The sequence below is a fragment of the Equus quagga genome, chromosome 2, assembly GCF_021613505.1.
Source record: "Equus quagga isolate Etosha38 chromosome 2, UCLA_HA_Equagga_1.0, whole genome shotgun sequence".
In the NCBI taxonomy this organism is placed as follows: Eukaryota; Metazoa; Chordata; class Mammalia; order Perissodactyla; family Equidae; genus Equus; species Equus quagga.
Window position 1 is genome coordinate 15,720,740 of NC_060268.1, and position 17,796 is coordinate 15,738,535.

General features: G+C 38.8%; 1 protein-coding gene across 1 annotated transcript in view; it reads right to left on the reverse strand.

The window, feature by feature from the left end:
* NPAS3 (neuronal PAS domain protein 3) overlaps positions 1 to 17,796 on the reverse strand; it is a 718,494-nt gene that overhangs the window by 700,669 nt on the left and 29 nt on the right. Inside the window, exon 1 of the mRNA XM_046654357.1 lies at positions 17,741 to 17,796. This exon is cut by the window's right edge and continues 29 nt beyond it. The gene's annotated coding sequence lies outside the window, so the exon portion shown is untranslated. The remainder of the gene's footprint in view (positions 1 to 17,740) is intronic.

Genomic DNA, 17,796 nt, shown 5'->3' on the forward strand with positions numbered 1-17,796 from the left:
ATCACTTTCACGAATCAGGAGATCACATGACCCATCTACCCAATTCTGTGTTCACATAATAGTCCTTAAATAAATCTTGAAATAATCAGTTCTCTGGCAAACAATCTATATAGTCTTCTCACTTCCTGATTATCATAACAGCCTGTCAGCTGGCCTCTGTTTCTCATCTGCTCCATGCAAATACAGAGTCTAGAAAAATCCCACAAACCCCACTAGTTCCTCAGTCCAAATCCTTCAGTATATTAGAACCATATAAGATGCCAAATCTCAATTCTTCTTTTCTTCTTCAAGGTCCTATCAATCTTATCCCTTCTTATTTCTAGTCAACCCTGAATAGAAACTCTTGTTGCCATCCTGTTTGTCAGTTGCAAACATGGCTTGTTCCTCTCCGTCCATCAAAGGCCATCTTCAGTTCCATCTTTCCCAGGAAGAGTTCCCCAGTTTCCCACAGCTGTAAACGCTCTCGAGTGTCAGGACTCACAGATAACTGAGACTTACGGGCTTAAGTCTTAATGCACTTTCTTAACGCACTTAACATGCTCTGTCTTTAACCAAAGACACTCCATCCCCTTGCCCTGATTTAATTCCCTTCATATTGTAGAGCACTACCTCTCCTTAATCATATATGTACCGGCACATTTTCTCCCTCCTCAATCCAGTATAAACTCCGTGTGGCAGGAGTTTGGATGTCCTGTTTACTACTGAGTACCAAGGGCCTAGAACAATGCCCAGTACTTAGTAGGTATTCGGTAAATATTTATTGAATCAATAAGTTATTACATCTCTTAGTTCCCCTGCCGGCCTGAAACTTCCTTCAGATGGAGGAATGTCTACAGTTTCTCACAAAGAGATGACAAATATTTCCTTGACAAATGAATATTTGTTCCTGAACAGAGCCAAATAACTTTCAAAACTACCACATCCTCCCACAATATATTCCATTTTCCTCCAATAAAACACTACCAAGTTGCCTATAACTAAAATGGAATATTGAAAACCAGAAATAATGTCACCATCATTTAAATAATCCTTGTCTAATGCATTCTATTTCCTGTTGGAGTACAAACATAACATAAACCTCAAGTTTTGGAAATCAGAAAATTCTTTAAATTAAAATATGTTTTATGTATATATTTTCTGTTTTCTTTTTTCTTATATTTTTTCTTACAACTAAAATGTCAATTATAATATGAGTCACAAATAAGTCTACACAAAAGAATACTGTGTGCCAAGGTTCCTGTCCCATAAAGAGAAACTAGATGCTGAATTCACTACCTATAATTTTAAGAAAACCAAAGGCCCAAAAGTACGTGCTTTGCTAGAAACCATGCCATGTGTGCACGTTTCCACACAGCCCTGCCAATTCCATCCTGACCCACAGCATCCCCTGCTATTTCAGTTCTAAACAAAGATTTATGTCAAATTATGTTCTAGTTTTGTGGTGCGGGTTAAGACGGGACCACCTAACACATGTTCACTTGGAACCTAATCCAAATTAGATCCTGGGTCCCCTGGGGAAGAGACAAGTACAGTAGTAGCCAATGCTGCTCTTTAAGTGGCATAAGCATTCAGTGTACTTCTATTGTAAAGAAATTTCACATTCATTAAATTAGATTTTCAATTTATTGCGTATTCTGCACGCATATTATAGCTTTATCTAGATATCAACATATAATACAGTGATTTCTAACTCATTACTTTGTGAATAATACTTATCTAATTGAGGCTATTTTCTAGATGAAATTTTAAATCCTTTCCCTTTTGGGGTGGGAGGGATGTTCCCATCAATTAGTTCAGAACATTACAATTAAAGAGCAAGGATATTAATATTTTCCACTATTTACAAGCAAAATTGAAACAATTTTTTAAATAGGTGTCAACATAGAATCTCTTCCTCAGAAACGTGATGGAAACACATAGTTTACAGTACTAGTTAGCGTGACTTCATATTGTACTTTTTATTCAAATAATTTTCAGAATAAAATTTTTTATTTTATGGCTGTTATTTTGACTAGGTTGTATGGGCTTAACACTTAAGTGACACATAAACTAAGACTTCATTCAACATTCTATATATGGACTTTATCAATTTTGTGGTTCATAAACGCTAAACAGCCAGTAACAACGGCATTAATCTACCTAATTAGGCAAGTTTAAAATGCTATTATTATACATTGAAAATTTCATAAAATGCCCTCCTTTTAACTATTGCTCCAGAATGTGGGTTAAGGAGGGGATAGACTGCATTGCTGTTTGATAGATTCAATAATCTTAATTATTGCACTTAGTTTTCTGAATATTTCTATACTTCAACATGATTAAAAGACTCACCAAAAAGTCTACTCTAAAATGTTAACCTTATGAACTTTTGGAATTTCCTATTTGACCACTGAATTAGGTCTCTCCTGAAGATGCATGAACAACCCAACCACGGTTTATCTTTATGACCACATAAGTGTTGACCTAGAAATGGTTCTTGAGAGAAGAAAGCTGTCCTTTTCTATTCAATCTCATCTATGTCTTTTTACCAAGTTCCATGCACATTCTTTAATGGAAGCTCAAAAATACCAATAATGATGACAACGGCATTACTCCGAATGATGATAAACCATTAATTTACCATGAGGTTCAGTGGTCGGATTAGAATTATTTAATAAGCAGCAAATCAATTATGGATCAACCTTCTGGTAAATGTGTCATAGGGGCAGTTCATCCTGCTGACATTACTTCTTTTCAGTACACACTAATAAGATCAAAAATTTGTTTTTACTCAGCCATAACTATCTAAATTTCATATTAGAAAAAGATTTCTGAATGCGGATAAAAGGTTTCAAGCACCTATATTGTTGTATACTTCAAAAAGTTCTAATAAACATGCTTTAACATATTTGTATCTACATAGCACAAAGTCCCTCTTGAGCATTCTTCATGCTTTATCATCTTAAATATCTTGCACTCCTATTGTGCTAAATAGTTACCACCTTGCTCATCCAATAGTCATAACTAGTCCAGCACTGAATGATTGCAGGACCAAGTACAGAACAAAGAATGCAATCTCAGCTTTCCAACCAACAGCTTGATGCTCTGACCCCCATGCCATGTGCTATGATCATGAGTGATGGAGCTGTTCTGACTGCAAACTACTTTCAAATAATGATCCACAAAGTTAATCAAAAGGGCTTCCCTGTTCAATATTTACCTGTTACTCATTGACAGCCACTGTCTGCATTGCCATCTAGGATGTATAGAATGGGATCAGGAATACTGAACTCAAACAGAACCTGAGTGCCTTGCTGAAGTACCAGGCACAAAGACAGCAGAATGAAGCTGCTCTTCAAACCACCTCTGACACTAAGATGTCTGCACGAGCTCCACAGCAGCAACACACTGCTCCTTCCTGGATTTGGAGGTCAAAGTAGTTCTGATAATAACAGGGATGAAAGGAAGAACAACAACATGAGAAAAAAAAAGAAAGAAAGAAAGAAAGAAGCAAGATATTAGGTATCAAAATATAAACATGGAGGGAAAAATAGTAATTTCCTGTATTTGGGGAAAAAAATAATATTCCCTTCTTGATGTGATCTCCTTGCTTTTATGTACTAGGAAAGTCATATCCATCCTGAAAATTATTTTTCTCATTTTAATACCTATTCAACATTTTAAGCTAAAAAATAATAAAACATTGATCTTTTTTACGTGTTGGGTATTTAAATGCTGTTTGCCAGCCTATCAATCAAACATACCCAGAGTGGCTGCTGACCAGCCTCCATGTCCGCCCCTAAAGAGAGACAGGTGATCAGACTGATCATAACACAATTCTCTCATGTCGTTTTTTAACCATCAGCTGAAAGCAAGGCTTACTATGAGACCTTATAATTCACATTACCCGTGAACTCGGCAGGTTCTGAACATGGGTGTTTAAGGGAGAAAAGTCACTCCAAATGTTAACCCTCTCTTAACTGAATTTTCCTGAACACTTACTCAGGAATGGTAAACAGTATTTGAGCACTTAGTATATACTAGGCATCGTTCTAAGTACTTTACATATATTAGTTCATTTACTCCTGTGAGAGAGACTATTCACATCATTTTACAGATGACAAAAATCATGAACAGAGAGCTTATGTAACTTGTTCAAGATCACCCAGCAAATAAGGAACTAGGGTGAACACATCAGTCTCCATCAGAGCCTGTGCACCTATCCCCTACACTGAAGATGCCTCAGTTGCATTTGGTGCTACTGAGGAGGTAAGATAAATCATTGGCCTTTAACAAGTACCTTAAAAGGGTTGGTGGAGTAGATAAATTAATAAATATCTTTAAGGAACCTGCAATCTTATTGAGAAGATATTACCCATATACACACTTCTATCCTTTAACTTCTATAAGTTTGTGTCATGCCTCACCTCTCAGTTTAACTGAGTTCCTAAAAGGTATTTATTTGCAAATACACAATTGAGTGCCACCACACATGTGGGAGAGAGTAAATGATGCTTTAGGATTTAATCTTGGATTCAGCATTGTCTTCTCTCTCTCTTTTACATCCCCCTCAATCCACCCCATCAGGAGATCCTGTAGGCTCTTCCTTCAGAATATATCTCAGATCCAGAATCCTCTCACCATCTCCATGTCTACACCCTTGGTATGAGCCACCCTGATTATGGTAATTGTCTCGGAGCTAGTCTCCCTTCTTTCACCCCACTCCCCCTGAAGCATACGCTCAGTTCGCAGCCAGACTGACTTTAAAAAGTAAGTTACTCTTCAAGTCAAAATCCCCATTTCAAGTGGAGTAAAAGCCAAAGGACTCACCCAACTGCCAAGGTTCTGCGTGCTGGCTCCCTATTACCTCTCTGACCTGTCTCCTTCTATGTTCTCCTTGCTCATCCAGCCTCCACCGCACTGGCCTCCCCTGCGGTCCTTGAACACACCAAGAACTCTTCAGCTTCAGAGCCCCTGCAGTGGTCGTTGGCTCTGCCTGGAATATTTTCCCCTGGCTATCTGGATGCCTAACTCCTTCACTTCCCTCGAGTCTTTGCTCAAATGTTATCTCTTAAAATGATGCCTCACCTATTTGAAACCATAACTGACATGTCTTCACCCCAGCACTCCTAATTCCTTCTTAACCCTCTGTATTTTTGTCCCACAGCCCTGACCACCACCTAGTAGACTACAGCTTTACTTGCATTTTAACGTTTAACTGTTTAGTACCTGTCTCAAATGCCCTCTGACTTTGAAGGGAGAGCCTTTGGTCTTTGTCCACTGCTAGATCCCAAACCATAGTTCCTGGTTAAAGAAGGTGCCCGATTAATGTGCTGAATTAAATTAAGAGGAGAAACCACTGTGGATAAGGCAAAGGCAGAGTCATATATGTGTTGTGCCCAACAAGAGTAAGTGGACATGTTTCATGGATAGGAGCAGAGAGCCTGTGTTGACAAATATCCTGGCAGAGTAAGGGAGGCTGAAAAACAGACTAGACCAAGACTGGTGGGTTTTAAACATTAACCTAAGATTATAGACACACCATGCAGTAAGAACAAACAGTCAATGATTTTGAGCAAGGAAATATGTTAGAAACAGCATTTTAATCTGGTAACTATAAGGTAGCCCAGAAAGGAAAGTTTTGCATTCCCTTGCACAGTACTGTGTACATGGGAAGACTCAAGCATTTATCTAACTTAATCAAACTGAATGAGATAGGAGATAAGAAGACTAATTAGGAGACTGCAACAATCTAGACATGAAATAATAGCTTAGATTAGGGAGATGGGCAAAGAAGGGAAGTATTTTTAAAAGAAATCATGCTACAAACATGGGCATTTTAGACAAAGGAATCAGAATGGAAGAGGATTCCAAGAGTGAGCCTGAACGACCAGAAAAATTAAGATAAAGCAGAAGTGTAAGGTGGGAGGGGATCACTGTAGGAAGACACAGAGTTCTGTTTCGGGGGACGGCTGCACTATCCAGGAGAGAGCCCTAGACTCGGAGACCAGGAAGGTCTCACTTTGCAGGAGGGCCAGGCCACACCACAGCTGTGTGAAATTGTTCGGATCACTTAACCTCTAGGACCCAAGGGGTTTTTTGGCCTGGTTTGGGGTTTTTTCCATGTAAAATGGAGATCGAACACAGTTTACTGGGTTGCTTTGAGGATTAATTGGGAATGTCCATGGAAGTGCTTGCAAATTTGTTGGTCATTACATGTGGAGGTAGATGGAAAGCAGAGCACAAGTAGAAATGTGAAGCAGTTTGGAAATATAAAACGAGTTTGGAAAGAGGTAGGGCTTGAGATTCATCCATTTCTGTGTGATAACTGCAGGGTAAAGACTGATGAAGTTCCCAAAAGGGAGACCTAACTGTCCTCATACTGAAGAGTACACAGCTTTGCACACAAAAGACACCGAATATATGTTTCTTAAATGACTAATGTTCAAATATGACAAACTTCCCTCCTCTACAGGTAAGACAAAGTTCCTCAGGGTCTTATTCTTTCGCAGAAATAGATTTCAGTAGACTATCCTTGAAAAGAGCATGGATGTTTTCCTGAGAAAAAGTATCATCCTGCTCCAAGGAGCCATGCCATCCAATTGAAAGGGGATGACCTGCCCAGATGGACCTGGATTGGTCTGCTATAAACGGTCACCAGATTAAACCTTATTAGCTGCATAATCTGAGCAAACCTAACTTCTCTGTGCCTTCATTTTCTTGAGTGCAAAATGAGTATATTACCAACCTACTTCAAATATAGTTATTTGGGTCAATTACAGTAATGCCTGGAGACCACAGAATACCACAGTTGGAACATGTTACTTCCTTTCCTTCTGATTTCAGCTTCATTTATATTACTGCAGATGGAAAAACAGCCAACACAGAAGCAGGAATGGAGAAACTGGAATATAAATTCAGCATCAAGAGTTAAAACCCTCTGTCGTCCCCGAATGATCAATTTAGCCTCACAATGCAAGGCCTCAGTATCAATGAGTATCTCCTTTTGATGGCAGAATAAGTGCAGCTGTATTCATTCTCTCCTGTCTGTATCTCAGAGCCTCGAATTTTGAGGACACTCTGTACCCCAGTAATCATCTGTGTGCTGCACATTTCTCCCGAACAAACCCAATAAAGATATTTGTGGTGCAAGTGAACCAAACTTGCCACTAGACCTTTGTAAAAATCTGCTTAAAATCTGCTGCCCCATAATGTTAGTCTTCTAGTCTTCCCTTCCACAAGGCCTTTCACAAGTACCACGATAAATAAATATTTTTTAAAAAATCAGCATCCTTTATTCCTACCAGCCTCATATAAATTGTTACGAGCTCTAGGCAAGCAGCATTCAGAAAAGATGGTAGCCAATCTTGCTCCCAGATGAACTTACTGATTATCAATTTCACCAGAGCTTAGGAACTCCCCCCACCCTCCACCCTCATCCCCACTAGATGTGTCACCAAACCTCAACTTTACAAAACATGGTGACATGAATACCACCACCTTCACTGATATTAATTCAAGACCTAGGACATCCGCTGAGTCTCTCCAGGGGATAGGAATCAGAGCCACTGCTTATTCGTGCCTTACAAGCCATCAAGCAGTTAAGCAGCCTGCTTCCCTGGAAGTGAGCAAAGACTTCCCTGTAATTATGGTAATACGTTCTTCACCATGAGATCCAGCCGGTGTCTGAAGGACAAGGGACAGGACAGGAGGCATTGTGCCTGACGGAGCCACACTAACTCAATTTCACTCCTAAAACAGTTTTTTTGGAGGAGTTGGAGAGTGGAAGCAAAGAGAAGAATCATCAAAAAGACCATGTACCTCCTGGTTTCAAGGCCAAGGCATGCAACTGGCTGTGATTCACTCTGAGCACCCCTAACAGGCAACGGTCAAGAAAATGGTGCCATTATGGAAGCTTAGGTTGATTGATGCAAGTGATGAGAATTGCTAGTAAGAAACAGGCCTCTCCTCATTGGTACCTAGTGAGAAACAGCAAAGAGTGAGGCCCTATATGTAACCTAATATACAAATACTACTGCATTTGCTATTTATTGCAGGGACCCCTTATAACTGGGCTGAGAGAAGAGAAAGAAAATTACGTTTTAAATAAAGGCAATGATAATCTATTCAATCATATAAATCTCAAGCACTCAATTCCTAAGAATCGTCACACTGATATGTGAATCAGAGAGGTCTCAAATTTGCCAACAGAAAATCACTCAAGAATGTTTTCCTTACAGGCTGGTCATTGAAGCAAAATCCTCACAGGACCCAGACTTTTCTCTTGGTTCAGAACTAGATCAAAACATCTCAATGCTGAGCACAGGAAACAGAATTCTCTTTTTAAGCAACCTGGAGAATGATGCAGCAGACGTGGCATGAGAGAGAATGAGTTTGTAAAGCAGCCAGAAAACTCCATCTAATCACTTACCTGTTATTTCTCACACATGTACATATTCTGATCTAAATAAGCCATGTTTCTTTAACCTACCACAGGCTCCTCGCCATTAGCTTCATCCTGTAACTTCCAAAATTATTTCCACATTTAAATGACGGGCTATTCGACAAAAATAATTAAGGTGGTGGGGAGAGATTTTTCTGCTTAAAATCTTATCACTAATGCCACTTATATCAGTAGTTCCTGCTGGAGGAATTTAAATTCAAACAAAAGAATTTAAATTCCCCCAATAAGAAAGTGCTAAAAATGCAGAAAGAAGGTACTAACTACACCAGGGAAAAAAATATAAGTCATGTAAGAAAGGAAATCTCTGCAGAACATGGAAGCTGACCATATTGCTTCCAGCTTCCCCTAAATAAGCTGCTCCTCTACAAGTTACAACATGTGAACCCAGAAATTTCCCAGCTGAGGCAACTTGTTGATGGATTCACAAGAAAATACCTATATACAGGGATATACATCTATCAGAGATGATATGCTTATAAATACACACAATTATATATAGATGCCAAATTGTTAATGGTGGCTGTCTATGGGTGGTACCATTACAAAAGACATTGATGTTTGCTTTTTCCTTTATGTTTTTCTGCATTTTCTAAATGTTTCAGAATGAAAACTTTTGGCATGTCTATTCAAAAAAAAAAAAAAGAAAAAAGCTACTCCAAGAGAAAACAATAAAACTAATCTAGAAACCCCTCCATACACCAACCCAGAGCCATGGCACTGGGCTTAGTGAAAGGAAATTCCAAGAATATGCCCACAACAGGAGTTGACCACCCACCACAGCACCCTCTGTAACACAAAATAACACAAACTCAAGGCCATTTACTGAGCAGATGACAGGGAATTCCCTGATCAATAATAGACAAACACATAGATATAAAAGTTCTGAGTAGGGTCAAGTTGAAACCATAATCTCATCCCCTTGTTGTTAGTAAGACTAGTAGTGGAGGTATGATATATACATATATCTCTTCTTATTACCAGTTATATATCTTCTCATTAAAAGGGATATATCCTGATGTATTTTTTATTCTATTGTAAGCACACTGCTTATACATGTTTTTAACAACACAGATCATAATATTTTAATTATAAGTGGCATTTCCACAATATTTTTATGTATTTTCCATAAGACTGTATTTCTTAAATTTCCTAAGAATATGAAATTTCCTGGTGTGTGAAATTAACTTAGATTTTGAATATTCACTAAAATTCACAGTTATCCCCTTTAATGGAGTACAGTACTTTGAATGTTATGAAAATGAAAATTTTCACATTTGTATTACATAAATGGCAAATATAACATATAATTTAGAATGTGTTCTTTTAGGAACTTTAAATTCTTCAACATTTCCATAGTCATAATGGCTTATCTTGCTAGAGGCTGAATGTTTATTTTTCTCCATTTTGCAGACAAGATCTCTATGAGATGAACAGTTATAACCCAAGTTAGATGAGTAGCAGAGCAGTACTCATTTAGTGAGTACTTACTATATGCCAAGCACCATAATAACCATTTCTGTGGTTTAGACCTTAGGCTCTGAAGTCAGACAGACTAATGCAGGGGTCAGCAAACCTTTCCTGCAAAGGACAAGATCGTAAACATTTGAGGCTTCGTGGGCCATATGGTCTCTGTCACCAGTGTAGCACAAAAACAGCCAGAGATGATGCATGAATGAATGGGTATGGTCATGTGCTAATAAAACTTTATTTACAAAAACAGGCAGGGGGAAAGGGGAGCAGATGTGGCCAGTGGACCATAATTGGGTGATGCTAACCCAAATTCCACCACATGCTATCTTCTTAACCTTGAGTGAGCTACTTAAACTCTGTAAGCCTCTGTTAGCTTACCTATAAATGATTAAAATAATCTTACCTAGTGTATAAATTTATTATAAGCATTTTAAAAATTGTATGTTGGGGATCGGGGCCAGTGGCACAGTGGTTAAGTTTGCGTGCTCCGCTTCAGTGGCCCAGGGTTCACAGGTTCAGATGCCGGGTGTGGACCTACACACCACTCATCAAGCCATGCTGTGGTGGCATCTCATATACAAAGTAGAGGAAGACTGGCACAAATATTAGCTCAGGGACAATCTTCCTCAAGCACAAAGAGGAAGATTAGCAACAGATGTTAGCTTAGGGCCAACCTTCTTTACCCAAAATTTAAAAAAAAGTATGTTAAGCCATCAGTCTACTGCCTGACATGAGTATCTTGTGAAAGATTAGTCACATTAGTTGTTATCATCATCTTTATCATCACATCGATCCTCAAAACAACTATGAGAGAATTGTTATTTTTACCCCCAGTTTAGACAGGAGAAAACTGAAGCTTAAAGAGTTAGGTAACTTAGCCACTGTCCCACATCTAACAGATAATTGTGGGGCTAGGATCAAACTCAGATCCATTTCCAGGAGGTTTAACCACTTCTAGCAATATTAAATACTACTGTGTGGACTTCTGGATCTCTTAAAACAGGTTGCCCATAGTCAAAGACCACAGCATCATTCCTCCACTCTAATGCATAAACTAAGTCCAAAAATTCACTGAAGACACGTTTACAAACTCAACATACAGAACAAGCTGTTCTTAAAACCATACTTTATGTGTAGCTACAAGTCTGCTATATTATTTTTAAATCTAGGCACAAGCACCTTAGTCTCCTTGCCTCTCTCTGAAACCACCCGTGAGCAATTTTGCACATTCTAGTTCAACAGCATGCCTACAAAAGGTTCTTTGTAGCTCTGTTCCTCTCACCTTGACCTTTACTTTCTGTTCTCGGGTTTCTAGAGCTCTCATACATACAGCAGGTGTGTCACTAACCAATTATTTTTAAAAATCTAGGCAGTCACTTCTCTCATAATGAAAAATATACACTCTGGTGAAGCCAATTAATATTCTCTCATTTTAAATCATGCCTCCTGTGCCTGTCCATTTTCACTTTCTGGCCTTCGTTTATCTTGAATTACAAGTGGTCTGTGAGGACGAAGGCAAATGTCAAGCTCCTCAAGCCAGGAAAAGCAATAAATTTGTAGACAGGTCCTGAACTGGATTTCATTTGGCGGAGTCCTCAAGATGTTTATAAAATGAAAATAATTTCAAACTAACAAACACAGCATGACTGCACATTCTTCCACACGAAGTACACTAAATGAGTTTCTCAACAAAGAGGAGATGCTCAGGCCGTGGGCCACACCCACAGCAGGTGTCCTGCCTCAGGTCTAAGCTGCTTCCAGAGTGACTCTCTAACTCGTGGTCCATGCCCAACTCTTCCCTCCTCACAACCTTCCAGGGGCTCTCAAAGAATCAGTGGCCGCCTGCCCCGATGCCTTTGCTCCACCTTCTCCAACCTCTATTCCTGTCACCTTTCCTCAGCCCTCCACTCCTGACATGTGCCATTTGTGATTCACTACACCAGAACCACCTGTTTTTTGCCCAGATCACTACTTCAAGCACGCCTTCCCCAAATCAAGTATCTCCTCCACCATAAAGTCCTTCCCCAAATCAAGTATCTCCTCCACCATAAAGTCCTCCTTGACTATCACAAATAACCCTTGCGTGGTGCCACTTCCACAGTTTGCACTCATCCCACTCGAGGCACCTCTCACACAGGATCCCAGTTACTTGTTTACACCTCTTCTAGACTTCAAGTCTTCTAGGCTTCTGGAGGGCAGAGGTTTTCTTAGTCACCCTTGAAAATCTCAGTTTAGCTAGAACAGCATCTGACCCACAGGTGATGATCAAAATACATTTGTTAAATGAATAAATAAGTTCCCTTTTAAGCCAGTCTGAGATTAGCCCTGAATAATACTTTCATGCCATCCACATTACCAAGATATGCCACTTGAAGTCATTCATAGGCATCGTCATTGGTGGGATGCTAAAATTAACTGGGAGAAACCACCAGAAACCATGCTGAGGTCTCAAAGGCGTGATATGGAAATTAGAATTCATTTGGATGTTGAAAGGCTTGAAGCAGTTCTTGCTACAAAGTTCAATGTCTGTTTAACATGCAGATTCTGTTAGAACTCTTTATGAAGTTCACTGTATAATTCTTTTTTCAATTCTTTGTTATTTACGGATCCAAACACAACTGGCATAAATTATTCTAATGTGGGGGGGTGCTGTATAACAGCAATCAATCAGGTTCAACAACCAGCAAAAGAATTCGCTGCCGCTGAAGCCTCTTTGACCCATCCCTCCCCTTCAGCACAGGTGACCATCTATCCCCTCAGCAGCCTGCCTGACAAGGCACCTGTCTTGTTCTCCTTAATTGGGATAACATGTGCAAGTGGTTAGTTCTGTCTGGCACAACACAGCTGATTAAGACTGGCGAGTTCCTTCCTTCTTCACTCACTCTCCTCCTCTTGTCCCTGGACTGTTAATTCCTTCTCTCTTTTGAATCTGAGATCTTCCGCTTTCCAAACCATGCTTCTTGGTCAATGCAGGCCTTAACCCTGTACTGAATAGGAGAAAACCCAAATTCTAGGTTTGTTCTTTTTGGGAAAGGGAGAAAACGTCACCCCCCATCCCCTCGGCCCCAAATTAATTTCTCCAATTCCTGACATGGTGTCTGAAATTATTCTACTGGAGAAGACTCGCTTTTTTTCCCCTTGAATTCTTTCACTTGGAATTTCTTATTAAAGTGCAAATGGCCCTGAGAAGGCTAATATTATCAGTTAACAACACCTGATCTGCAATAAGGGGTACAGACAAAAACCCCCAGTGGAGACAAGGTCCTGGGCCTGAAACGCTAACCAGGTATCCAGGGGGAATGAAATTCACAGAGGAGGAAAAAGAGCTTAGGATGGAGAAGAGAGAAACAAATACAACCCTCAAATTTTGCCAACGGCCTCTTCTGCTTTAGGCGACAAGTCTCTAGTCAATTACAGACCCCTTCTCAATCGTGGCTGCACTAGGAACCCTGGGTTAAACCCCTTTGTTTAAAATAGATCTGCGTGCCTATTGCAATGGCATAGCATAGGCACAGTAAAGGTTAGTAAGGTCCAGACTCAGTCTTTTCTAAATATCGGTGAAATGATTGTTCCTGAACACAGGTTTAAGGATGCTCACTCTTCCTCAAATTCCTCTATAGTAGGGTCCAACCAGATGGCTGAATTGTGACAAACTTTGAGGCTAAAAAACCCTTTCTCAGTTGACTCTTTTCTACCTAGTTATCCTTCCTCAGGATCGCATATTAACACAAGTGATTGTCAATGGATATTGCTACAATTCCATCTCCTGTCCATGAAAGTTTTCTTTCTTCTGACAAGTATTTTCTCGCCTTTCTTTAAAAACAAAAAAAAACAGTTATATGGAAAGGGGTGTCTTTTCTCTTTTTTCAGACTCTCTCATACTTTTTTCATAGAGCTTTTACTTTTATGTTTGAAAATTTAAAAAAGTAAGACTGACAATTGTTTTAATTGGAAAGAACTTAGGCATCTCCCAATCAAATCTGCTGCTTTACGGACGAGTTCACTAATTGTTGCCAACTATAAAGACAGCTGAAATAGGGAGAGTCTGGGACCTAAGTTTCAGTACTTAGCAAAATGCTTAAATAAAACAAAGAAATTTGAAAAAAATATTTACACTACAGTTAGTGTTTTTGAAAGCCCTGTATTCCTACCCTCTGCTAAAAACTTAATCTCACCAGTTACAATTTGAAGTTCTAAATTGGCCATGTCATAAGCAATTAATGTAAGAAGTTAGGGTAACTACCATTATTTTGAAATCATAAATTAGAGACATTCTGAAATAATTAAACTGAGGTTTTATATTCCTGTGTCCTTTAAATTTTCAATGTTATTGAAACAATTTAGTTTAATTATTTTAATAAATCCCAATAACATGTTTTAAAATGCTTTAGAACATAAGGTTATAAAATGTGAGAAAATTATAAAGCCATAGAATTATAGTTGGAGGGATATGAGCAATGATATGCTGGTAAATATATAACCACCAATTGCGGGTTAGAAGGCACCTCATTTGCAGCATTTTCCAATATCCATGTTGCAAACACTTCCCCTAAATTCAAGCTACTAACATGCGGTCAGGGGTCAGAGAAAGTGAAAGATGTGCACAGATGGGCTCTCATGAGCCCATCCAAGTTGGCTCCAGAACATCTGGATAGTGTCGGCTTTTCATTCCTGAACGCTTTGCACAGAACTGACCATTTCCTTCTTTACAACCCACTGTACCCTGAACACACAATCACATAACACCTAACATTATTATGTTTACCTCCTCGACTCTCTATTACAGTGACTTTCAATCTTTCTGGATGTAAAACACAGTAAGAAAAACATTTGACCTAATGACCCACCCTGTGTACACACATGTGTGTGTGCAGTTTTATGTACATGTACCAAAACATAAAGCAAAAACAGAAGTCTCAGAATAAAACATACTCTCACTAAGCACAATACACTAAAATTTTCTATTCTCTTCCATTTCATTTAAAAAATTCTGATCTTGAGCCACTAAATTGCATTCATACCCCTCTATTTGGGTTGGGCCCCCAAAATCGAAAAACAGTGCTCTGATAGACTCTAAACTCATTCAAGATAGGATTATTATATGTCAATTGTCTGTATCTGTTCCCTACGTCTAGTAGTAATTATTGAGACCCAAGAAAGTTAAGCAACTTGCACAAAGATGCACTTGCCATCAATGATAAAAGGCCCCTCAAGGCAAATAATTCATTACACAAATTCAGGATATTTGTGGCTTAACACTGAAAGCTAGAGGGTCTTCCAAGACAGACACCACTTCACCAGAAATTGATGGAGAAATTTTTATTTTTTGTGAGGAAGATTGTCCCTGAGCTAACATCTGTGCCAATCTTTCTCTATTTTTTGTACGTGGGATGCCACCACAGCATGGCTTGATGAGAGGCGTATAGGTCCATGCCCAGATCTGAACCCACGAACCCCAGACTGCTGAAGCAGAGCTATCAAAGTTAACCACTATACTACCGGGCTGGCCCCAAGAGAAATTTTTAAAATATTGTGCTGACTTCATCATTGATGAAGGTTTGGCCCTTTACCCACCGTAGCCCTATGACCAATCCTGCCTGTTTGCCTAGGATGACAAGGCAAATCTTAGTGATCATCACTTCCCTATTACCAATAATAGTCACCCCTCCAGAGTGTTAAAAAGATACCCATATTTTTGACAAAACATTTTAAATCCTCCATGAAGGAGAGCTATATAAACGCCGATTAATGCTAAATATATTATATAGAACACACATACTTCAATATCTAATACACATTAACACTAGCTTTCTAACAACCAGAAGCCTAAGACTTATTTGGAGAAAATACTCACTCAGGAAAATAAAACCTGAATCCACGGCCTTTTTCTCTTCAGTGTGCTCATGCAGCACATGCTTTTTTATAGGTGCTATTAAATGTACACTATAGTTTCAAGACAATCCAGATAAGCATCTTCACTAAAATACACAACACCATAAATCATCTCAGTGACAGTGCTCCAATTTAACATCTTGGGGATTTCCTCCCCTTCTTCATCATTTATTTGCCAATATTTCCTTGTTATGAATATCCCCCTGGTGACTTTCCCTGGCAGTCACAGCTGTGCTACCTACTGTGTCTACCTTGACTACAAATAACACCAAATCTTAAAAAAGCAAGCCCTTGAGACAATACGTATAGTTAGAAAGGAAGCCTTGCTGCGGACTGAATTCCTGGTGACTCCATTCAGGCTCTCGACTTTAAATGGACAAACCTCAGTCTCTCTGCAGCTAGTAATTTCACACATGTGAAACTGGCTTAATTACAAATGAACAACAGTTGGCTGCAGTCTCCAATTACTTGAATGGTCAACAATCAACGGCTGCTTTAATACAGTCCTTAAAGCACCCCCTTCTTATCCAGCAAAAGGCTTCTTCAAAGTATCCATGAATCACAAAAAAGCCACAAACTCGCCAACAGATTACAGAAACTTGACCACCAGGAGCCACAATAAGTATAACTCACAGATAACAAGGATTTTTAAAAAATAATAATCAGAAACAATTTTGCATTATAATTAATCCGATTCTAATGAAGAAAATACTACTATCTAGGCATCAGAATATCAAGAAATAAAGCCAGAGATAAATAAGTTGCTGAGATACAGAGAAGAGACCCAGCTACATCCGGTGCCCACTTTGCACCCATTTCAGAGAGCAGCCTTCATGGGCTCCAGAATTTCCTGATCACTTATAAAATGGAAACCATGAAAGAAAATGCTCTACAACCAACTGGAGGCGTAAGTGAAAGCAGAACTCACCAGCTTGTATTCAGAAAGGAGTTTTAAGGAAAAAGGGTACTTTTTTTTCAATAATGAAGCTCTACTACAAAAGAAGTTAAGTTTGAAGACAAAAACACACCCAAGTATATTTTCAAAGTATATCCAGGAAGGCTAATGCCTTCAGTGAAAATACATCTACCTTACTTTGCATGTTCTATAGGGGAATTTAATTAATTAATTAAAGCTTAATGTGATTCAATCAATATTCCATAACTTTTCTGGAAAGCACAAATTTTATCCTTTAGGGGAAGACTCCAACTTAGACTACCGTTTTAACAAAACGAAAAATAAAAACTTTCTTCCTAGCAAAAGCGACACAAGTCAAGCGAAGATATATTAAAATGCCTTTCTCCCTGAGCAGAGTGTTTACTTCAGTGATAGCAACAACACCTCGTTACCAACAGTGCAGATTCTGTTAAGTAATGGACAAAGCAAATGGCAGCCAAGGCAGAGGACTCAACTTCAATTTAACTGTCCTGTAAGGTACATAGTAATTAGCTGCAAAGCTCTGAAATCTTAGCTAGCATGTTAAGTCTGCTACATGACAGTATAATTTGACTTCTTAAAGGATTATGCAAATTACAACTCATCATTCCATTACAGGATTGAAAAAAAGTGACAGCTAATTTATACATAACACACCTTTCAAATCCCTAAGATGCGTAGCACCTGTGCAATGTATTTTGCCGAGATTTTCTTGCATATAAGTACTTGTTTATTGCAATATAAAGAAGCTTTCCTAAGAGCTTTAATATAGCCATTTTTAAAAAACTTTTAGACCACAATTTCAAAAGAATAAACATTTTTTTCTGTCTTGATTTCAGAGGCCAAATTTTTTGGTTATTTTTGTTTGATTTGCTTTTGGGTTTCTTTCCCACTAAATTAGAGAAATATAAGGTTTCAATACAAGGATATTTTTGAATAGCTGGCAACCACAAGCACTGATGCACGAGCCAGAAGGAAGACTCACAAAGATTTCAACATACTTCTGGTAGGTAGATTCACAGTAGATTCCGTCATATCTGTAGATTTTCCTACATTC